Here is a 24908-nt window from a genome sequence, read left to right on the forward strand (position 1 = left end):
CCCACCCTCGTGGGCAGCCCGTATCTCCCCTGACGTGCACTCCAAGTTCCCTGGGTTGCTTTCCTTCCAAAAATAACTTCTCCAGTTGATTTCATTCCGTTTTGACTCTGTCTGATATTCCTTTTCCTCGAAACACTGAAATAGGCATAAAACAGCAAATCTGGGCTGGGCCTCCAGTTAATAGGTCAGTCCCAAAAATAATATAAAAGTGGATAATAAAGCCCAATATTGCCTAAAATAGTAGATAAAGTAGCATGGAGCAATAAAAAATTGTAGATACGTTGGAGACGTATCAAGCATCCCCAAGCTTAATTCCTGCTCGTCCTCGAGTAGGTAAATGATAAAAAAGAATTTTTGATGCGGAGTGATACTTTGGCACAATTTCAATGTAATTCTTCTTTCTTGTGATATGAATATTCAGATCTGAAAGATTCAAGACAAAAGTTCATATTGACATAAAAATAATAATACTTCAAACATACTAATAAAGCAATCATGTCTTCTCAAAATAACATGGCAAAAGAAAGTTCATCCCTACAAAATCATATAGTTAGGCTATGCTTTATTTTCGTGACATAAAGATGTTCCCAACTTCTATACCCCCGATGACAAGCCAAGCAATTTTTTCATACTTAAATAATCTCAAACTTTTTCAACCTTCACGCAATATATGAGCGTGAGCCATGGATATAGCACTATGGGTGGAATAGAATATGATGATGGGGATTGTGTGGAGAAGACAAAAAAAGCAGAAAGTCTCACATTGACGAGGATAATCAATGGGCTATGGAGATGCCCATTAATTTATGTCAACATGAGGAGTAGGGATTGGCATGCAACGGATGCACTAGAGCTATGAATGCTCAACAAAAGAAAACTAGTGGGTGTGCATCCAACTCGCTTGCTCATGAAGACCTAGGGCATTTGAGGAAGCCCATCGTAGGAATATACAAGCCAAGTTCTATAATGAAAAATTCCCACTAGTATAAAAAGACAACTTATGAGACTCACTACATGAAGAACAAGGTGCTACTTTGAAGTACAATATATGAGACTCACTACATGAAGAACAAGGTGCTACTTTGAAGCACAAGTGTGGAAAAGAGATAGTAGCATTACCCTTTTTATTTTTTATTTTATTTTTTGGGCCTTTCTTCTTTTTTGGCCTTTCTCTTTTTTTTTGATTGGGCAATGCTCTAATAATGATGATCATCACACTTCTGTTGATTACAACATAAGGATTACAACTCAAAACTTAGAACAAGATATGACTCTATATGAATGCCTCCGGCGGTGTACCGGGATGGTGCAATGAATCAAGAGTGACATGTATGAAAAATAATGCATGGTGGCTTTGCCACAAATACGATGTCAACTACATGATCATGCAATGGCAATATGACAAAAGTAATGTATGTCATGTTGATGATGATGGAAGTTGCATGGCAATATATCTCGGAATGGCTATGGAAATGCCATGATAGGTAGGTATGGTGGCTGTTTTGAGGAAGATAAAAGGAGGTTTATGTGTGATAGAGCATATCATATCACGGGGTTTGGATGCACTGGCGAAGTTTGCACCAACTCTCAAGGTAAGAAAGGGCAATGCACGGTACCGAAGAGGCTAGCAAAGGTGGAAAGGTAAAAGTGCGTATAATCCATGGACCCAACATTAGTCAAAAGAACTCATATACTTATTGCAAAAATTTAGAAGTCATCAAAAACCAAGTACTACGCGCATGCTCCTAGGGGGATAGATTGGTAGGAAAAGACCATCGCTCATCCCCGACCGCCACTCATAAGGATGCACAAGCCAGGTACACTTCATGTTCCAAATTTGTTACACAACTTTAACCATACGTGCATGCTACGGGACTTTCAAACTTCAACACAAGCATTCTTTGAATTCATAATCACCCAACTAGCACGACTTTGATATTATCACCTCCATATCTCAAAACAATTATCAAGCATCAAACTTTTCTTAGTATTCAACACACTCATAAGGAAGTTTCACATATCTTGAATACCAAGTATATTAATATTAAGCAAATTACCATGCTTTTAACGACTCTCAAAATAATATAAGTGAAGTATGAGAGTTCATCTATTTCTTCAAAATAAAACTACCACCATGGTTTAAAAGATATAAGTGAAGTACTAGAGCAAATGACAAACTACTCCGAAAGATATAAGTGAAGGTCAATGAGTAGCTAAATAATTATGCAACTATGCAAAGACTCTCTCTCATTTAATAATTTCAGATCTTGATACATTATTCAAACAGAAAGCAAAGCTAAATAAAACTACGTTGCAAGGATAGCACAACTCATGTGAAGAAGCAAAAACTTAGGCTCAACCGATACTAACCGATAGTTGTTGAAGAAGAAAGGTGGGATGCCTACCGGGGCATCCCCAAGCTTAGATGCTTGAGACTTCTTGAAATATTATCTTGGGGTGCCTTGGGCATCCCCAATCTTGAGCTTTTGTGTCTCCTTAATTCCTCTCATATCATGGTTTCTCTTTTTATCAAAAGCTTCATTCACAACAAGCTCAACAAGAACTCATTAGATAGGTTAGTATAAACCAATGCAAAACCTTATCATTTCTACTGTAACAAATCACTAAAATTATTATTCAACATTGAATACTAAATGCCTCTGCATATTTAATACTCCTATCTTCAAATAGAATCATTAAACAAGCAAACATATGCAAACAATGCAACCATAACAGCAATCTGCCAAAACAGTACAGTCTGTAAAGAATGCAAGAGTATCAATACTTCCCTGAATACAAAAATTATGAACTAAAATTCCCACTGTAATAAATTTATCAGAGCTCAATATGTAAAAAGATTCAACATTATACCACTCTCTGACTTTTCTAGGGAATTTTTGCAACAGCGGTAAACTTTCTGTTTTTCAAACAGCAACATGTATACTAGCAAAATAAGCATGGAAAAGGCTATCCTTGACTTCTTTATTGAAACTAAAGATGCAAAACATTATTCTAACTACAGCAAGCAAAAACTAACAAAAGAAAATGACGCTCCAAGCAAAACACATATCATGTGGTGAATAAAAATATAGCTCCAAGTAAAGTTACCGATGAACGAAGACGAAAGAGGGGATGCCTTCCGGGGCATCCCCAAGCTTAGGCTCTTGGTTGTACTTGAATATTACCATGGGGTGCCTTGGTCATCCCCAAGCTTAGGCTCTTTCCACTCCTTATTCCATAGTACATCGAATCTTTACCCAAAACTTGAAAACTCCACAACACAAAACTTAACAGAAAACTCGTGAGCTCCGTTAGCGAAAGAAAACAAAACACCACTTAAAGGTAGTGTAATGAAATCATTCTAAGTTGAAATTGGTGCAATATCTACTGTACTTCAACTTATCTATGGTTCATACCCTCCGATACTACTCATAGATTCATCAAAATAAGCAAACAACACATAGAAAACAGGATCTGTCAAAAACAGAATAGTCTGTAGTAATCTGTATCAAACATATACTTATGGAACTCCAAAACTCCTACCAAATTAGGAAATCCTAAGAAATTCGTTTACTAATCCAGATCAAAAAGAGTCAGATCAGAAGCACGTCTCTGTGAATTAACAAAACTTATTTACTGGGTGCAAAAGTTTCTGATTTTCAGCAGGATCAACACAACTATCACCGTAAGCCATCCTAAAGGTCTTACTTGGCACTTTATTGAAACAAAAGCTATAAAACATGATTACTACAGTAGCATAATCATGGGGACACACAAAAACTGTAAGGATAAATATTGGATTGTCTCCCAACAAGCGCTTTTCTTTAATGCCTTTCTAGCTAGGCATGATGATGACAATGACGCTCACATAAAAGATAAGAATTTAAACATAACGGGAGCATCATGAAGCATATGACTAGCACATTTAATCCTAACCCACTTCTTATGCATAGGGATTTTGTGAGCAAACAACTTATGGGAACAATAATCAATAAGCATAGGAAGGTAAAACAAGCATAACTTCAAAATTTTAAGCACATAGAGAGGAAACTTGACATTATTGCAATTCCTACAAGCATATATTCCTCCCTTATAATAATTTTCAGTAGCATCATGAATAAATTCAACAATATAACCAGCACCTAAAGCATTCTTTTCATGGTCTACTAGCATAGAAAATTTACTACTCTCCTCATAAGCAAAATTCTTCTCGTGAATAGTAGTGGGAGCAAACTCAACAAAATAACTATCATATGATTGAAAATTAAGATCAAGATGACAAGTTTCATGGTTATCATTATTCCTTAAAGCATACGTGTCATCACAATAATCATCATAGATAGGAGGCATGCTATCATCAAAATAAATTTGCTCATCAAAGCTTGGGGGACAAAATATATCTTATTCATCAAACATAGCTTCCCCAAGCTTGTGGCTTTGCATATCATTAGCATCATGGATATTCAAGGAATTCAAACTAACAACATTGCAATCATGCTCATCATTCACATATTTCATGCCAAGCATTCTATGTAATTCTTCTTCTAGCACTTGAGCACAATTATCCTTTCCATCATACTCATGAAAGATATTAAAAAGGTGAAGCGTATGAGACAAACTTAACTCCATTTTTTGTAGTTTTCTTTTATAGACTAACTAGTGCTAAAACAAGAAACAAAAAGATTCGATTGCAAGATCTAAAGATACACCTTCAAGCGCTAACCTCCCCGGCAACGGCGCCAGAAAAGAGCTTGATGTCTACTACACAACCTTCTTCTTGTAGACGTTGTTGGGCCTGCAAGTGCACAGGTTTGTAGGACAGTAGCAAATTTCCCTCAAGTGGATGACCTAAGGTTTATCAATCCATAGGAGGCGTAGGATGAAGATGGTCTCTCTCAAGCAACCCTGCAACCAAATAACAAAGAGTCTCTTGTGTCCCCAACACACCCAATACAATAGTAAATTGTATAGGTGCACTAGTTCGGCGAAGAGATGGTGATACAAGTGCAATATGGATGGTAGATAAAGGTATATGTAATATGAAATAATAAAAACAGCAAGGTAACTAATGATAAAAGTGAGCGTAAACGGTATTGCAATGATAGGAAACAAGGCCTAGGGTTCATACTTTCACTAGTGCAAGTTCTCTCAACAATAATAACATAGAAAGATCATATAACAAGCCCTCAACATGCAACAAAGAGTCACTCCAAAGCCACTAATAGCGGAGAACAAACGTAGAGATTATGATAGGGTACGAAACCACCTCAAAGTTATTCTTTCGGATCGATCTATAAAAGAGTTCGTACTAGAATAACACCTTAAGATACAAATCAACCAAAACCCTAATGTCACCTAGATACTCCATTGTCACCTCAAGTATCCGTGGGCATGATTATACTATCACATCCCTAGTTCTAGTATGCACTAGGCTAGCCTTCATGTGTGCATCATGTTTAAATTTCTTAGAAACTTGAAATGGGGATTGTTCAAACCCTAGCACCAGATCAAATCAACTAGGTTCAACCTAAAAATATTTTCAATGAACCCAGAATGCCTTTAGAAAAGTTCAATATTTTTGATAAAGGTGAAAACCTCTACCAAAAATGATGAATATATTTCTAGGACATTTTTGGATTTTTGAATTAACTCATATTGTATTTGAGTTGGGGTTATAAATTCCTATAAATACTTTTATAACTCCAATCATTCTGAAAAATATTGTGGGGCTTTGGGCTAGTCCATATTGCATCCACAAATAATTTCAGGAGCAACAAAAATGGTTTAGTATTGTTATTAAATCAAAATAGAGCAAAATAAATAGAAAACAGAAAGGAAAATAGGGAGAGAGAGAGAAGGACTACCTGGCGCCTACCCGTGCGGCCTGCTGCTGAAGCCGGCCCAGCCCATCTCCACCTCCTCTGTCGTCTTCCTCCTTTTGCCAGGAGGACGAAGGGCGCGTGCCTGACGCGCGCGACCACACGCCGGCCACCTCCTGCCTACCTGCTCGCTGCTGGAGGCACCCGAGGACGCCACGCACCCCCCGGATCCTCTCACTTCTTCCCCCGTGCTCATCCCCTCCCCTGTTCTCTCTCGCACGTAGCCACCGAACGCCATCGCCGCCGCGCTCGCTGCCACCGCGGCCACCGGCCACCCCACGCCTCGCCTACGCACCAAGAAGCTCCGCCTCGTCCCCCTCTTCCTCCTCGACGAGCCACGCATCGCCGGAAGAAGTGGAGCCTCGCCATCGAGCTCGACCCCGCCGCCTCTGCACCGAGATCGCCGGCGACTGTACACCGTCCTCGACGCCTCCCCGAGCTCGCTAAGACCGTCTTCGACCCCGCTGTGAGCTCACGGACTGATTCCCCCTCCTCCCCTGCTCGCGCTCATGCTCTAGCTCCGTTCCCACCTCCGCCGAAACTTGCCGCCGCCGCGAATGTCGCCGTCGTTGTTACGGTGGGCCAACGCCGCATATGAGCACCTGGTCGAGTTCCTGCTGCCCCGTAGCCTCTGCTCGTGCTCTTCGTTTGCTCTAAATCGAACTGCAGCCCCGCGCCCGTGCTAGCCCGAATTCCGGCCGCCGCCACGAGCTCGACTCCGGCGAGCTCGCTCCACCCCAGCTCCTACCTCTTGGCCTAACAGACGCGCGCGAGCCCCAGCTACGCATAGAATCAAACCGCGGTCGATTTGGTCGACCGTGGGCGATTTCCGAAGCCCTCCGCTGTCTCTGTCGTTGCCGGCGACGAGCCATGGACCAGGTCCGGCGGGTTTGACCCCGCTGACCAGGTTTTGACCTTCCCCGTGTGTCACTGACGCGTGGGCCACCCCCTGGCATTTTTAGTTAGTATTAGTTTAACACTAATTAACCTAGGTTAGTTAGCTGATTAGTCGCTGACTAGTGGGCCCCGGCCCCACAAACAGTTTAGTTAGAATTAACTTAAGGCTAATTAACTTGGTTAATTAGTTGTGCCACTGACCAGTGGACCCCGCTGGTCAGGTTTGACCCGGGCCGTGCCCCGTTGACCTGCTGACGTCATTCTGACGTCAAGCTGACGCAGTAAATCATTTTCTGGATTTATTATTTTTAGGAAATTCCAGAAAATGCCCAAAACTTCAAAAATTCATATAAATTCAACCGTAACTCAGAATGAAATAATTTATATATGAAAAATGATCAGAAAAATCCAATCTATCCATCAGTATTATTTTCATGCATGTTAGAACAACTTTTGTTCACTGTTTAGGTCAAATCAATTAAACGGCATCTGAATAATCACATATGGAGTTTGAATTTGAATCTTGTATTCAAACCAACTTCATTTAATCTGTTGCTAGTTGCATTAGCTCAAATCACAGCATATTGCCATGTCATGATGATGCATCATATTGTGCATTGCATTGATTGTGTTCTTCCTTGTTTGCCGGTGTTTGCCCCCTCTCGATAGACGTGGTTCCGACGATGAGATCGATGACACCGATGAACAACTATACTATCTTCAGAAGTGCCAGGCAAGCAAAACCCCCTTGTTCATTCCGATACAATCCCACTCTCTCGCTCCTGCTCTCTTTTACTACATTAGGACAACAACGACATTTTGTTACTTGCTGCGGTAGTTGAACCCCTTTTTCCTCTGCATGACCTGTCATTGCCACAGTAAATAGATGAAACCCACTAGCATGAGTAGGAGTTGTTTGAGCCCTGATGTGCCTACTCATTCATGCTTGTTGTCATGCCTGCTATTGCTTAGAGTTGTGTCAGGTCTGATTCATCGGGGATGAATCGGAGGTGTGTGAACATGTCCTACTGTTGAGAGCTAAGTGTGTGAACACGATTTGGTAAAGGTAGCGGTGAGAGGCCATGTAGGAGTACATGGTGGGTTGTCTCATTGCAGCCGTCCTCAGGAACTGAGTTCTGTGTTTGTGATCCATGAACAGTTACTACCACACATTGGGTTCCGGTAACTCGGCCCCTCTCGGCTTATTAACCAACTTGATCTCTGTCCAGGAGTTGCAACTAGTTTCTGGTGTTTGTAGGTAGTGTTAGTAGTCTACCAAGTGGCACCCGGTACAGGTGGGCTTGGGACAGACTAGGCACAGTGGCCTGGTGTACCAAGTGGCACCCGGATGGTGGGCTTGGGAACCCTGCACACATCGTTTGGGGCCGTGAGCGACACCCCGGCCGGATCTCCTTGCGGATGGAACCCGAATAGGCGATAAACCTGGACGAGAGACTTGTGTGGTTAGTCAGGTCGTGGCCGACACCCTCGCTGGGCTTCCGCTTGAAGGTTGCCGAGTACATGTCGTGTAAATGGCGGTAAGTGGTGAGAGCGTGTGTGAAGAAGTACACCCCTGCAGGGTTAATATGATCTATTCGAATAGCCGTGTCCGCGGTAAAGGACTTCTGGGTTGCTTGTACAGTTCATAGACAAGGAAAGTGGATACTCTAAAATACGCAAGATAAGCGTGAGTGCTATGGATGGCGTTCTCGTAGGGAGACGGGAGCGGATCCATAGTGGTGTATTGATATGGTGAATATGTGGACTCATGTGCGCCACCTCAAGAGAGTTACCTGCAGTCGTAGTTCAGGATAGCCACCGAGTCAAAGCTGGCTTGCTGCAGTTAAACCCCACCATCCCCTTGTTGATAATGATGCATATGTAGTTAGTTCTGATGTAAGTCTTGCTGGGTACATTTGTACTCACGTTGCTTAATTTATGTTTTTTGCAGAGAGACTTCAGTCTCGCTAGTAGTACCGCGTGGACTTCGACGGTTAGCTTGTTACCTCAGCTACGATCTTGTGCCCTCGGCAGGATCTAGTAGATAGTCAGGCTTCTCAGCCTTTTTCATTTATAGTTGTCTGTACTCAGACATGTTAAGCTTCCGCATGTGCTTTGACTTGTATGCTCTGATTGTTGGGTCATGAGACCCATGTTTGTAATATCTCGCTCCTCGGAGCCTATTGAATAAACACTTGAGTTGTAGAGTCATGTTGTGATGCCATGTTGTATTTACACATATCGAGCATATTGTTTGTATGTTATTGAAATGCTTGGTATGTGTGGGATCTGACTATCTAGTTGTTTATCCTTAGTAGCCTCTCTTACCGGGAAATGTCTCCTAGTGTTTCCACTGAGCCATGGTAGCTTGCTACTGCTCCGGAACACTTAGGCTGGCCGGCATGTGTCCTTCTTCGTTCCTGTGTCTGTCCCCTCGGGGAAATGTCACGCGATGAATTCCGGAGTTCTATTAGCCCGCTACAGCCCGGTTCACCGGAGTCCTGCTAGCCCAGTGCTACAGCCTGGATTCACTCGCTGATGACCGACAGGTTCGATGTTGGGTCATGGATGCCTGTCCCTGTAAGTTTGTGCCACTTTGGGTTTACGACTAGCCATGTCAGCCCGGGCTCCTTATCATATGGATGCTAGCAACACTATCATATACGTGTGCCAAAAGACGCAAACGGTCCCGGGCAAAGGTAAGGCGACACCCGTGGGGATACCGTGCGTGAGGCCGCAAAGTGATATGAGGTGTTACATGCTAGATCGATGTGGCATTGAGTCGGGGTCCTGACAGCTTTGGTATCAGAGCTTGACTGCCTGTAGGATTATCAAGCCAAACTGGTCGAAGTTGAGTCTAGAAATGCTTTAGTTATATAAGGGAATTGATTGTGGGATGGAACGTAAGGCTCTTTTTACTCCTTATACCTTATGCCTTCTGATCCGAGTCATCTTATCTTTCCTACGGGGTTAAGAAATTAGGATTTCTCCTCTTTCTATCAGGATCACGTGTTACTAATCCGTAGACCTATAGGATTGTTGGATTTAAGTCTCAGTTCAGTTCCTACTATTTCCGTATGTTAATTGTTGATCTCGAAACCTTGATATTGTGCTTCTGAGTGGCTATGCCACCATTTTTGTAGCATGTCCCAAATCTTTTCGAGCTTTTACAGCCGTTATGCTGTCCGAGTCATCCCAGGTTTCTAAATAATCTGATGCAATTGCAAAATCCTTTTCTGTCTATTTTCGATGACCTTTCTGGCCAGGTTAACCACACTAAACGGTGAGTTGAGGTACTCTATTGCCTCAACGTATATGTTGGAGTTATTATTATGACCCTAGGTGTCTAGAGTATCATCTAGTAATCTAGCCATGTTTTGTGTTCCCAGTGTGATGACTCTGGCCATCATTCTCGAAAGCATCCCGTGATGCCACTTAGTAGTAGGTATTCTACTCCTGGGTCTTGAACCCGAAACTCACCCTACTCACTTCATGTTGATAGTGTTTGCTCGTTCCTTTAGGTTATTAGTAACCTTTTTGATAGTCCTCGAGGCTCGTGGTATTTCCTTCTTCCAAATACTATGAACCACTTATGGCAGAAGTTCTTCGAACCAAGGATCACAACAAGAGTGCTCCTGATGGGTTCTCCATTCTATATTGCGACTCTGCTAGTCTTACCTCTCTGCATGGATTATCCGGAAGGAACTTGTTGAACTTGGTTCGACATATTAATCTATGCATCCACAACTCAGAAAATCATATGTTCCTTTGAGTTGTCCCCCTTTAGTTGTATTCCGATCCTTGTCTATCAATTGATAGTCGGGAGTGATTATGCATTCGTGTTATCGATGCCTATTACTCTTGTGGTCCGTCAATCCATTCTATTCCGGAGTGACTAGGAGAAACAAACTCCAGTACCTTTTTTCCATTTCCAGGATTGGGTCAAAATAGTTGTGCTCCGCAGATCAAAATGCTAATCCAGTTTTTGTTCTGTTCTACCCTGAAGTATTACCCTATTTATGTCAAGAAAGTCATAGGAATTACACATCATCTTATGAATTCTTGGTGCAGTCATACTTCTCGCCATCATTATTCATTTCTCGGTCCCATGTTGTTGAACCGGAATGCCGACAAGTGAATCGTGATGTGTGAAATTTATACTCCTAGCAACTCTGTTGCTTGGTAGTTAAATGGACAATAACCTCATTCTTAGCGTGTTGATTTTTGGATCATCACCCTAAGGTTGATCGTGCTATCTAGTCCTTATTCCGGGTGCACCCTTCGATCAATGAGTTAGGATTGTGCTAATCCCTCGCTCTTTTGATCATATCGTCTTGCCCTGAAAAGCCAGATTGTTCTCGAGCTTAGTAACATATCGGTGGTTCGTGATTTTCCGAATATCTTCTCGGAAGTATTACCAGGTTGTCCCCTGACCTTTATGTTGAGTTCATGATCAAGTTGGTTTATTCCTGTAAACCACCCTTTCTCCAAGAATCCGTGTTGGATACCCATGAGCTAGTTGGTTAAGCCAAACAACAACTTGGAGAGTTGGAAGATAAAATCTTGTCCGACTTAGTTCATGTTAAGGGATATCTTTTTGTGTGTGTGTGTGTGTTGAAGAAAGATGATATCTTCATCAATTGGTCCTTGTGATAAATTGTTAGATCTATTATCTTACCCAAACCTTTGATTGAGTATGGGCTATCGTCAAATCAAATCAGAACCAACGATATTCGTAATGTTGTCTTACTCGTGGTTTTTCCTCGAGCATACATCATTATATTCTTTGGTCTGACCAATGCTATCACCGTGTTCACATGATGGCGGAAGTCTAGTGATATGGAAATTCCGATGAGTTACTGTTGAGCCCATCAGCAGCATTTTGTCTTCTCCATGATTCATGTTGAACATCTAAGTTAGCATTGGAAACTTTTGTAAGCATTATCTTCGTGATCCATTCATGAAGCATATGTTTGGATGAAAGAAGTGACTTCCTCTAATTCATGTGCATTTGGAGCAAGTTGCCGCCGTGGATTCGAGAAAGTCAATGTTGATTCCTTTGGAATCATCCCAAATTAGTCATGCATACGTGTGAAGTATTCTGTGGTCTGGAGACTTGCAACCTTCATTCCATATGTATCCCTAGCACACCAAGCCACTAACTGATTTGTTCAAGGAGAATAAGTTCCTTCATAAGAGCTAATCCGGACTTATGTAGGGACTTCGATATCCTCGATGATGGTTCCCAACCTGAACTCGGTAGCGTTTTATTATAAGACTACTGCATGGTCATGCTTGTCTGGGACAGCGTGTTCACATGTGTGTAGCAGAACCAGCTCATGTTTTGGAGCTTGCTATCGTAGCTCATTTCCCGAGAATCTCGCAACATCATCTCGTCGAATTGTGTTGCAAAATTTCATTTTTCTTCCTAGACTCGATGAGTCTGGAATATCCTGACACCAACCAGATCTGAATCTCAGGCAGATATGATGGTTGGAACATTTCCCAAGAACTATAATATTGGTCCCTTGATAACCGGTAAAGTGGATGTCGTGGCCAACACCACCCAGCCGAAAGACCTATTATTGTAGTATCTTGATTGAAGAAGTTGGCCATCTCCCCATAAGGATTTCGTAGGATTTACTCCCTAGTTGTTCCTTATGGATTTTTGTGTTCCCGAAGACCGACCTTTTACTTGATGTTCTAGATATCAAACCATATCTATGAATGGGTTACACTAGCACATCAAGGAGAACATTAGAAGCGGAGTGCTAAATGTCTCTCGGTCGATCATCCAGATTTTGTTCCCTTGGCCCCGCCAAGGTGAAATCTGAGAAGGTGTTATCTTCTTTTGCATCTGCATCTTCCACCGGTATTCATCATGGTAGTATGTTGTGTTGCCAGGATCCTTGACACGGATATTGGTAAAACCTTGATGAATATGGAAATGCTCAAGTTCTTGAGAGCATGCACAAGCGCTAGGTGTTATCATCGGCACTAACTGGATTGCTCTCAGTTTCCTCGATTATGCGATAACTTTTCAAATAGTGGACTCACTCTCTACTGTTGAGCTTCTCCCCAGTTACTAAAATCATCCCTTGCGTTGTTTCAACAAGGTAATCCACATCATCCATTCTAGTCTGGGTATGCCATTCCTTGCACCCCGCAAATCGATTGTTGGTGAATTGCCTTAGGCTGGTATAAAGGGTTTCGATGATTTTTGAATCAAAGGTAATTCTTTTTGCCACCTAAGGGGATATATCTATGAGTCACCTTCCCTAAGGTACATCGTTATGGTGTCATGGCAACTCAATTCCTCGCTACGTTGACAACCGTTCACCACCTTCTTAGGTGTGGAATTGTTGTCTATCTAGTGAACCCTCGTCATTTGTTCCACTCCATCCCTCTAGATGTGTGTTTTGTCCCTCAGCTCCAGAGATGTTCCTACGTCTCATTCTGTGAGTTGATCGTTAGTTGCTCAATCTTTGTGAAGATCGATTATTCTAGAGCCTTCCCTTTCTTCTCGTTGTCATGTTGGATGGAGTTCTTAGAGCAAGATGTCGAGACAAGGATGATGATCGAATCGACGTTCTTATGAAGTGCAACCTGCATCGCGAAGATTGTGTTGGTCTTGTGCCCCCTCTGTCTTCTTACCTCACGTCTTGAATCTCGAGACGAGATTCTTGTTTAGTGGGGGTGAGTTGTCACATCCCTAGTTCTGGTATGCACTAGGCTAGCCTTCATGTGTGCATCATGTTTAAATTTCTTAGAAACTTGAAATGGGGATTGTTCAAACCCTAGCACTAGATCAAATCAACTAGGTTCAACCTAAAAATATTTTCAATGAACCCAGAATGCCTTTAGAAAAGTTCATTATTTTTGATAAAGGTGAAAACCTCTACCAAAAATGATGAATATATTTCTAGGACATTTTTGGATTTTTGAATTAACTCATATTGTATTTGAGTTGGGGTTATAAATTCCTATAAATACTTTTATAACTCCAATCATTCTGAAAAATATTGTGGGGCTTTGGGCTAGTCCATATTGCATCCACAAATAATTTCAGGAGCAACAAAAATGGTTTAGTATTGTTATTAAATCAAAATAGAGCAAAATAAATAGAAAACAAAAAGGAAAATAGGGAGAGAGAGAAGGACTACCTGGCGCCTACCCGTGCGGCCTGCTGCTGAAGCCGGCCCAGCCCATCTCCACCTCCCCTGTCGTCTTCCTCCTTTTGCCAAGAGGACGAAGGGCGCGTGCCCGACGCACGCGACCACATGCCGGCCACCTCCTGCCTACCTGCTCGCTGCTGGAGGCACCCGAGGATGCCACGCACCCCCCGGGTCCTCTCACTTCTTCCCCCGTGCTCATCCCCTCCCCTGTTCTCTCTCGCACGCAGCCACCGAACGCCATCGCCGCCGCGCTCGCTGCCACCGCGGCCACCGGCCACCCCACGCCTCGCCTATGCGCCAAGAAGCTCCGCCTCGTCCCCCTCTTCCTCCTCGACGAGCCACACATCGCCGGAAGAAGTGGAGCCTCGCCATCGAACTCGACCCCGCCGCCTCTGCACCGAGATCGCCGGCGACCGTACACCATCCTCGACGCCTCCCCGAGCTCGCTAAGACCGTCTTCGACCCCGCTGTGAGCTCACGGACTAATTCCCCCTCCTCCCCTGCTCGCGCTCATGCTCTAGCTCCGTTCCCCACCTCCGCCGAAACTTGCCGCCGCCGCGAATGTCACCGTCGTTGTTACGGTGGGCCAACGCCACATATGAGCACCTGGTCGAGTTCCTGCTGCCCTGTAGCCTCTGCCCGTGCTCTTCGTTTGCTCTAAATCGAACTGCAGCCCCGCGCTCGTGCTAGCCTGAATTCCGGCCGCCGCCACGAGCTCGACTCCGGCGAGCTCGCTCCACCCCAGCTCCTACCTCTTGGCCTAACAGACGCGCGCGAGCCATAGCTACGCATAGAATCAAACCGTGGCCGATTTGGTCGACTGTGGGCGATTTCCGAAGCCCTCCGCCGTCTCTGTCGTTGCCGGCGACGAGCCGTGGACCAGGTCCGGCGGGTTTGACCCCCCTGACCAGGTTTTGACCTTCCCCGTGTGTCACTAACGCGTGGGCCACCCCCTAGCATTTTTAGTTAGTATTAGTTTAACACTAATTAACCTAGGTTAGTTAGCTGATTAGTCGCTGACTAGTGGGCCCCGGCCCCACAAACAGTTTAGTTAGAATTAACTTAAGGCTAATTAACTTGGTTAATTAGTTGTGCCACTGACCAGTGGACCCCGCTGGTCAGGTTTGACCCGGGCCGTGCCCCGTTGACCTGCTGACGTCATTCTGACGTCAGGCTGACGCAGTAAATCATTTTCTGGATTTATTATTTTTAGGAAATTCCAGAAAATGCCCAAAACTTCAAAAATTCATATAAATTCAACCGTAACTCAGAATGAAATAATTTATATCAGAATGAAATAATTTATATATGAAAAATGATCAGAAAAATCCAATCTATCCATCAGTACTATTTTCATGCATGTTAGAACAACTTTTATTCACTGTTTAGGTCAAATCAATTAAACGGTATCTGAATAATCACATATGGAGTTTGAATTTGAATCTTGTATTCAAACCAACTTCATTTAATCTGTTGCTAGTTGCATTAGATCAAATCACAGCATATTGCCATGTCATGATCATGCATCATATTGTGCATTGCATTGATTGTGTTCTTCCTTGTTTGCCGGTGTTTGCCCCCTCTCGATAGACGTGGTTCCGACGATGAGATCGATGACACCGATGAAGAACTATACTATCTTCAGAAGTGCCAGGCAAGCAAAACCCCCTTGTTCATTCCGATACAATCCCACTCTCTCGCTCCTGCTCTCTTTTACTGCATTAGGACAACAACGACATTTTGTTACTTGCTGCGGTAGTTGAACCCCTGTTTCCTCTGCATGACCTGTCATTGCCACAGTAAATAGATGAAACCAACTAGCATGAGTAGGAGTTGTTTGAGCCCTGATGTGCCTACTCATTCATGCTTGTTGTCATGCCTGCTATTGCTTAGAGTTGTGTCAGGTCTGATTCATCGGGGATGAATCGGAGGTGTGTGAACATGTCCTACTGTTGAGAGCTAAGTGTGTGAACACGATTTGGTAAAGGTAGCGGTGAGAGGCCATGTAGGAGTACATGGTGGGTTGTCTCATTGCAGCCGTCCTCAGGAACTGAGTTCTGTGTTTGTGATCCATGAACAGTTACTACCACACATTGGGTTCCGGTAACTCGGCCCCTCTTAGCTTATTAACCAACTTGATCTCTGTCCAGGAGTTGCAACTAGTTTCTGGTGTTTGTAGGTAGTGTTAGTAGTCTACCAAGTGGCACCCAGTACAGGTGGGCTTGGGACAGACTAGGCACAGTGGCCTGGTGTACCAAGTGGCACCCGGATGGTGGGCTTGGGAACCCTGCACACATCGTTTGGGGCCGTGAGCGACACCCCGGCCGGATCTCCTTGCGGATGGAACCCGAATAGGCGATAAACCTGGACGAGAGACTTGTGTGGTTAGTCAGGTCGTGGCCGACACCCTCGCTGGGCTTCCGCTTGAAGGTTGCCGAGTACATGTCGTGTAAATGGCGGTAAGTGGTGAGAGCGTGTGTGAAGAAGTACACCCCTGCAGGGTTAATATGATCTATTCGAATAGCCGTGTCCGCGGTAAAGGACTTCTGGGTTGCTTGTACAGTTCATAGACAAGGAAAGTGGATACTCTAAAATACGCAAGATAAGCGTGAGTGCTATGGATGGCGTTCTCGTAGGGAGACGGGAGCGGATCCATAGTGGTGTATTGATATGGTGAATATGTGGACTCATGTGCGCCACCTCAAGAGAGTTACCTGCAGTCGTAGTTCAGGATAGCCACCGAGTCAAAGCTGGCTTGCTGCAGTTAAACCCCACCATCCCCTTGTTGATAATGATGCATATGTAGTTAGTTCTGATGTAAGTCTTGCTGGGTACATTTGTACTCACGTTGCTTAATTTATGTTTTTTGCAGAGAGACTTCAGTCTCGCTAGTAGTACCGCGTGGACTTCGACGTTTAGCTTGTTACCTCAGCTACGATCTTGTGCCCTCGGCAGGATCTAGTAGATAGTCAGGCTTCTCAGCCTTTTTCATTTATAGTTGTCTGTACTCAGACATGTTAAGCTTCCGCATGTGCTTTGACTTGTATGCTCTGATTGTTGGGTCATGAGACCCATGTTTGTAATATCTCGCTCCTCGGAGCCTATTGAATAAATACTTGAGTTGTAGAGTCATGTTGTGACGCCATGTTGTATTTGCACATATCGAGCATATTGTGTGTAGTTATTGAAATGCTTGGTATGTGTGGGATCTGACTATCTAGTTGTTTATCCTTAGTAGCCTCTCTTACCGGGAAATGTCTCCTAGTGTTTCCACTGAGCCATGGTAGCTTGCTACTGCTCCGGAACACTTAGGCTGGCCGGCATGTGTCCTTCTTCGTTCCTGTGTCTGTCCCCTCGGGGAAATGTCACGCGATGAATTCCGGAGTCCTATTAGCCCACTACATCCTAGTTCACCGGAGTCCTGCTAGCCCAGTGCTACAGCCTGGATTCACTCGCTGATGACCGACAGGTTCGATGTTGGGTCATGGATGCCTGTCCCTGTAAGTTTGTGCCACTTTGGGTTTACGACTAGCCATGTCAGCCCGGGCTCCTTATCATATGGATGCTAGCGACACTATCATATACGTGTGCCAAAAGACGCAAACGGTCCCGGGCAAAGGTAAGGCGACACCCGTGGGGATACTGTGCGTGAGGCCGCAAAGTGATATGAGGTGTTACATGCTAGATCGATGTGGCATTGAGTCGGGGTCCTGACAGCTTTGGTATCAGAGCTTGACTGCCTGTAGGATTATCAAGCCAAACTGGTCGAAGTTGAGTCTAGAAATGCTTTAGTTATATAAGGGAATTGATTGTGGGATGGAACGTAAGGCTCTTTTTACTCCTTATACCTTATGCCTTCTGATCCGAGTCATCTTATCTTTCCTACGGGGTTAAGAAATTAGGATTTCTCCTCTTTCTATCAGGATCACGTGTTACTAATCCGTAGACCTATAGGATTGTTGGATTTAAGTCTCAGTTCAGTTCCTACTATTTCCGTATGTTAATTGTTGATCTCGAAACCTTGATATTGTGCTTCTGAGTGGCTATGCCACCATTTTTGTAGCATGTCCCAAATCTTTTCGAGCTTTTACAGCCGTTATGCTGTCCAAGTCATCCCAGGTTTCCAAATAATCTGATGCAATTGCAAAATCCTTTTCCCTCTATTTTCGATGACCTTTCTGGCCAGGTTAACCACACTAAACGGTGAGTTGAGGTTCTCTATTGCCTCAACGTATATGTTGGAGTTATTATTATGACCCTAGGTGTCTAGAGTATCATCTAGTAATCTAGCCATGTTTTGTGTTCCCAGTGTGATGACTCTGGCCATCATTCTCGAAAGCATCCCGTGATGCCACTTAGTAGTAGGTATTCTACTCCTGGGTCTTGAACCCGAAACTCACCCTACTCACTTCATGTTGATAGTGTTTGCTCGTTCCTTTAGGTTATTAGTAACCTTTTTGATAGTCCTCGAGGCTCGTGGTATTTCCTTCTTCCAAATACTATGAACCACTTATGGCAGAAGTTCTTCGAACCAAGGATCACAACAAGAGTGCTCTTGATGGGTTCTCCATTCTATATTGCGACTCTGCTAGTCTTACCTCTCTGCATGGATTATCCGGAAGAAACTTGTTGAACTTGGTTCGACATATTAATCTATGCATCCACAACTCAGAAAATCATATGTTCCTTTGAGTTGTCCCCCTTTAGTTGTATTCCGATCCTTGTCTATCAATTGATAGTCGGGAGTGATTATGCATTCGTGTTATCGATGCCTATTACTCTTGTGGTCCGTCAATCCATTCTATTCCGGAGTGACTAGGAGAAACAAACTCCAATACCTTTTTTCCATTTCCAGGATTGGGTCAAAATAGTTGTGCTCCGTAGATCAAAATGCTAATCCAGTTTTTGTTCTGTTCTACCCTGAAGTATTACCCTCTTTATGTCAAGAAAGTCATAGGAATTACACATCATCTTATGAATTCTTGGTGCAGTCATACTTCTCGCCATCATTATTCATTTCTCGGTCCCATGTTGTTGAACCGGAATGCCGACAAGTGAATCGTGATGTGTGAAATTTATACTCCTAGCAAATCTGTTGCTTGGTAGTTAAATGGACAATAACCTCATTCTTAGCGTGTTGATTTTTGGATCATCACCCTAAGGTTGATCGTGCTATCTAGTCCTTATTCCGGGTGCACCCTTCGATCAATGAGTTAGGATTGTGCTAATCCCTCGCTCTTTTGATCATGTCGTCTTGCCTTGAAAAGCAAGATTGTTCTCGAGCTTAGTAACATATCGGTGGTTCGTGATTTTCCGAATATCTTCTCGGAAGTATTACCGGGTTGTCCCCTGACCTTTATGTTGAGTTCGTGATCAAGTTGGTTTATTCCTGTAAACCACCCTTTCTCCAAGAATCCGTGTTGGATACCCATGAGCTAGTTGGTTAAGCCAAACAACAACTTGGAGAGTTGGAAGATAAAATCTTGTCCGACTTAGTTCATGTTAAGGGATATCTTTTTGTGTGTGTGTGTGTGTTGAAGAAAGATGATATCTTCATCAATTGGTCCTTGTGATCAATTGTTGGATCTATTATCTTACCCAAACCTTTGATTGAGTATGGGCTATCGTCAAATCAAATCAGAACCAACGATATTCGTAATGTTGTCTTACTCGTGGTTTTTCCTCGAGCATACATCATTATATTCTTTGGTCTGACCAATGCTATCACCGTGTTCACATGATGGCGGAAGTCTAGTGATATGGAAATTCCGATGAGTTACTGTTGAGCCCATCAGCAGCATTTTGTCTTCTCCATGATTCATGTTGAACATCTAAGTTAGCATTGGAAACTTTTGTAAGCATTATCTTCGTGATCCATTCATGAAGCATATGTTTGGATGAAAGAAGTGACTTCCTCTAATTCATGTGCATTTGGAGCAAGTTGCCGCCGTGGATTCGAGAAAGTCAACGTTGATTCCTTTGGAATCATCCCAAATCAGTCATGCATACGTGTGAAGTATTCTGTGGTCTGGAGACTTGCAACCTTCATTCCATATGTATCCCTAGCACACCAAGCCACTAACTGATTTGTTCAAGGAGAAGAAGTTCCTTCATAAGCGCTAATCCGGACTTATGTAGGGACTTCGATATCCTCGATGATGGTTCCCAACCTGAACTCGGTAGCGTTTTATTATAAGACTACTGCATGGTCATGCTTGTCTGGGACAGCGTGTTCACATGTGTGTAGCAGAACCAGTTCATGTTTTGGAGCTTGCTATCGTAGCTCATTTCCCGAGAATCTCGCAACGTCATCTCGTCGAATTGTGTTGCAAACTTTCATTTTTCTTCCTAGACTCGATGAGTCTGGAATATCCTGACACCAACCAGATCTGAATCTCAGGCAGATATGATGGTTGGAACATTTCCCAAGAACTATAATATTGGTCCCTCGATAACCGGTAAAGTGGATGTCGTGGCCAACACCACCCAGCCGAAAGACCTATTATTGTAGTATCTTGATTGAAGAAGTTGGCCATCTCCCCATAAGGATTTCGTAGGATTTACTCCCTAGTTGTTCCTGATGGATTTTTGTGTTCCCGAAGACCGACCTTTTACTTGATGTTCTAGATATCAAACCATATCTATGAATGGGTTACACTAGCACATCAAGGAGAACATTAGAAGCGGAGTGCTAAATGTCTCTCGGTCGATCATCCAAATTTTGTTCCCTTGGCCCCGCCAAGGTGAAATCTGAGAAGGTGTTATCTTCTTTTGCATCTGCATCTTCCACCGGTATTCATCATGGTAGTATGTTGTGTTGCCAGGATCCTTGACAGGGATATTGGTAAAACCTTGATGAATATGGAAATGCTCAAGTTCTTGAGAGCACGCACAAGCGCTAGGTGTTATCATCGGCACTAACTGGATTGCTCTCAGTTTCCTCGATTATGCGATAACTTTTCAAATAGTGGACTCACTCTCTACTGTTGAGCTTCTCCCCAGTTACTAAAATCATCCCTTGCGTTGTTTCAACAAGGTAATCCACATCATCCATTCTAGTCTGGGTATGCCATTCCTTGCACCCCGCAAATCGATGTTTGGTGAATTGCCTTAGGCTGGTATAAAGAGTTTCGATGATTTTTGAATCAAAGGTAATTCTTTTTGCCACCTAAGGGGATATATCTATGAGTCACCTTCCCTAAGGTACATCGTTATGGTGTCATGGCAACTCAATTCCTCGCTACGTTGACAACCGTTCACCACCTTCTTAGGTGTGGAATTGTTGTCTATCTAGTGAACCCTCGTCATTTGTTCCACTCCATCCCTCTAGATGTGTGTTTTGTCCCTCAGCTCCAGAGATGTTCCTACGTCTCATTCTGTGAGTTGATCGTTAGTTGCTCAATCTTCGTGAAGATCGATTATTCTAGAGCCTTCCCTTTCTTCTCGTTGTCATGTTGGATGGAGTTCTCAGAGCAAGACGTCGAGACAAGGATGATGATCGAATCGACGTTCTTATGAAGTGCAACCTGCATCGCGAAGATTGTGTTGGTCTTGTGTCCCCTCTGTCTTCTTACCTCACGTCTTGAATCTCGAGACGAGATTCTTGTTTAGTGGGGGTGAGTTGTCACATCCCTAGTTCTGGTATGCACTAGGCTAGCCTTCATGTGTGCATCATGTTTAAATTTCTTAGAAACTTGAAATGGGGATTGTTCAAACCCTAGCACTAGATCAAATCAACTAGGTTCAACCTAAAAATATTTTCAATGAACCCAGAATGCCTTTAGAAAAGTTCATTATTTTTGATAAAGGTGAAAACCTCTACCAAAAATGATGAATATATTTCTAGGACATTTTTGGATTTTTGAATTAACTCATATTGTATTTGAGTTGGGGTTATAAATTCCTATAAATACTTTTATAACTCCAATCATTCTGAAAAATATTGTGGGGCTTTGGGCTAGTCCATATTGCATCCACAAATAATTTCAGGAGCAACAAAAATGGTTTAGTATTGTTATTAAATCAAAACAGAGCAAAATAAATAGAAAACAGAAAGGAAAATAGGGAGAGAGAGAAGGACTACCTGGCGCCTACCCGTGCGGCCTGCTGCTGAAGCCGGCCCAGCCCATCTCCACCTCCCCTGTCGTCTTCCTCCTTTTGCCAGGAGGACGAAGGGCGCGTGCCCGACGCGCGCGACCACACGCCGGCCACCTCCTGCCTACCTGCTCGCTGCTGGAGGCACCCGAGGATGCCACGCACCCCCCGGGTCCTCTCACTTCTTCCCCCGTGCTCATCCCCTCCCCTGTTCTCTCTCGCACGCAGCCACCGAACGCCATCGCCGCCGCGCTCGCTGCCACCGCGGCCACCGGCCACCCCATGCCTCGCCTACGCGCCAAGAAGCTCCGCCTCGTCCCCCTCTTCCTCCTCGACGAGCCACGCATCGCCGGAAGAAGTGGAGCCTCCCATCGAGCTCGACCCCGCCGCCTCTGCACCGAGATCGCCGGCGACCGTACACCGTCCTCGACGCCTCCCCGAGCTCGCTAAGACCGTCTTCGACCCCGCTGTGAGCTCACGGACTGATTCCCCCTCCTCCCCTGCTCGCGCTCATGCTCTAGCTCCGTTCCCCACCTCCGCTGAAACTTGCCGCCGCCGCGAATGTCGCCGTCGTTGTTACGGTGGGCCAACGCTGCATATGAGCACCTGGTCGAGTTCCTGCTGCCCCGTAGCCTCTGCCCGTGCTCTTCGTTTGCTCTAAATCGAACTGCAGCCCCGCGCCCGTGCTAGCCTGAATTCCGGCCGCCGCCACAAGCTCGACTCCGGCGAGCTCGCTCCACCCCAGCTCCTACCTCTTGGCCTAACAGACGCGCGCGAGCCCCAACTACGAATAGAATCAAACTGCAGTCGATTTGGTCGACTGTGGGCGATTTCCGAAGCCCTCCGCCGTCTCTGTCGTTGCCGGCGACGAGCCGTGGACCAGGTCCGGCGGGTTTGACCCCGCTGACCAGGTTTTGACCTTCCCCGTGTGTCACTAACGCGTGGGCCACCCCCTGGCATTTTTAGTTAGTATTAGTTTAACACTAATTAACCTAGGTTAGTTAGCTGATTAGTCGCTGACTAGTGGGCCTCGGCCCCACAAACAGTTTAGTTAGAATTAACTTAAGGCTAATTAACTTGGTTAATTAGTTGTGCCACTGACCAGTGGACCCCGCTGGTCAGGTTTGACCCGGGCCGTGCCCCGTTGACCTGCTGACGTCATTCTGATGTCAGGCTGACACAGTAAATCATTTTCTGGATTTATTATTTTTAGCAAATTCTAGAAAATGCCCAAAACTTCAAAAATTCATATAAATTCAACCGTAACTCAGAATGAAATAATTTATATATGAAAAATGATCAGAAAAATCCAATCTATCCATCAGTACTATTTTCATGCATGTTAGAACAACTTTTATTCACTGTTTAGGTCAAATCAATTAAACGGCATCTGAATAATCACATATGGAGTTTGAATTTGAATCTTGTATTCAAACCAACTTCATTTAATCTGTTGCTAGTTGCATTAGCTCAAATCACAGCATATTGCCATGTCATGATCATGCATCATATTGTGCATTGCATTGATTGTGTTCTTCCTTGTTTGCCGGTGTTTGCCCCCTCTCGATAGACATGGTTCCGACGATGAGATCGATGACACCGATGAACAACTATACTATCTTCAGAAGTGCCAGGCAAGCAAAACCCCCTTGTTCATTCCGATACAATCCCACTCTCTCGCTCCTGCTCTCTTTTACTGCATTAGGACAACAATGACATTTTGTTACTTGCTGCGGTAGTTGAACCCCTGTTTCCTCTGCATGACCTGTCATTGCCACAGTAAATAGATGAAACCCACTAGCATGAGTAGGAGTTGTTTGAGCCCTGATGTGCCTACTCATTCATGCTTGTTGTCATGCCTGCTATTGCTTAGAGTTGTGTCAGGTCTGATTCATCGGGGATGAATCGGAGGTGTGTGAACATGTCCTACTGTTGAGAGCTAAGTGTGTGAACACGATTTGGTAAAGGTAGCGGTGAGAGGCCATGTAGGAGTACATGGTGGGTTGTCTCATTGCAGCCGTCCTCAGGAACTGAGTTCTGTGTTTGTGATCCATGAACAGTTACTACCACACATTGGGTTCCGGTAACTCGGACCCTCTCGGCTTATTAACCAACTTGATCTCTGTCCAAGAGTTGCAACTAGTTTCTGGTGTTTGTAGGTAGTGTTAGTAGTCTACCAAGTGGCACCCGGTACAGGTGGGCTTGGGACAGACTAGGCACAGTGGCCTGGTGTACCAAGTGGCACCCGGATGGTGGGCTTGGGAACCCTGCACACATCGTTTGGGGCCGTGGGCGACACCCCGGCCGGATCTCCTTGCGGATGGAACCCGAATAGGCGATAAACCTGGACGAGAGACTTGTGTGGTTAGTCAGGTCGTGGCCGACACCCTCGCTGGGCTTCCGCTTGAAGGTTGCCGAGTACATGTCGTGTAAACGGCGGTAAGTGGTGAGAGCGTGTGTGAAGAAGTACACCCCTGCAGGGTTAATATGATCTATTCGAATAGCCGTGTCCGCGGTAAAGGACTTCTGGGTTGCTTGTACAGTTCATAGACAAGGAAAGTGGATACTCTAAAATACGCAAGATAAGCGTGAGTGCTATGGATGGCGTTCTCGTAGGGAGACGGGAGCGGATCCATAGTGGTGTATTGATATGGTGAATATGTGGACTCGTGTGCGCCACCTCAAGAGAGTTACTTGCAGTCGTAGTTTAGGATAGCCACCGAGTCAAAGCTGGCTTGCTGCAGTTAAACCCCACCATCCCCTTGTTGATAATGATGCATATGTAGTTAGTTCTGATGTAAGTCTTGCTGGGTACATTTGTACTCACGTTGCTTAATTTATGTTTTTTGCAGAGAGACTTCAG

Source organism: Triticum dicoccoides, chromosome 6B (assembly GCF_002162155.2).
Source record: "Triticum dicoccoides isolate Atlit2015 ecotype Zavitan chromosome 6B, WEW_v2.0, whole genome shotgun sequence".
NCBI classification, from domain to species: Eukaryota; Viridiplantae; Streptophyta; class Magnoliopsida; order Poales; family Poaceae; genus Triticum; species Triticum dicoccoides.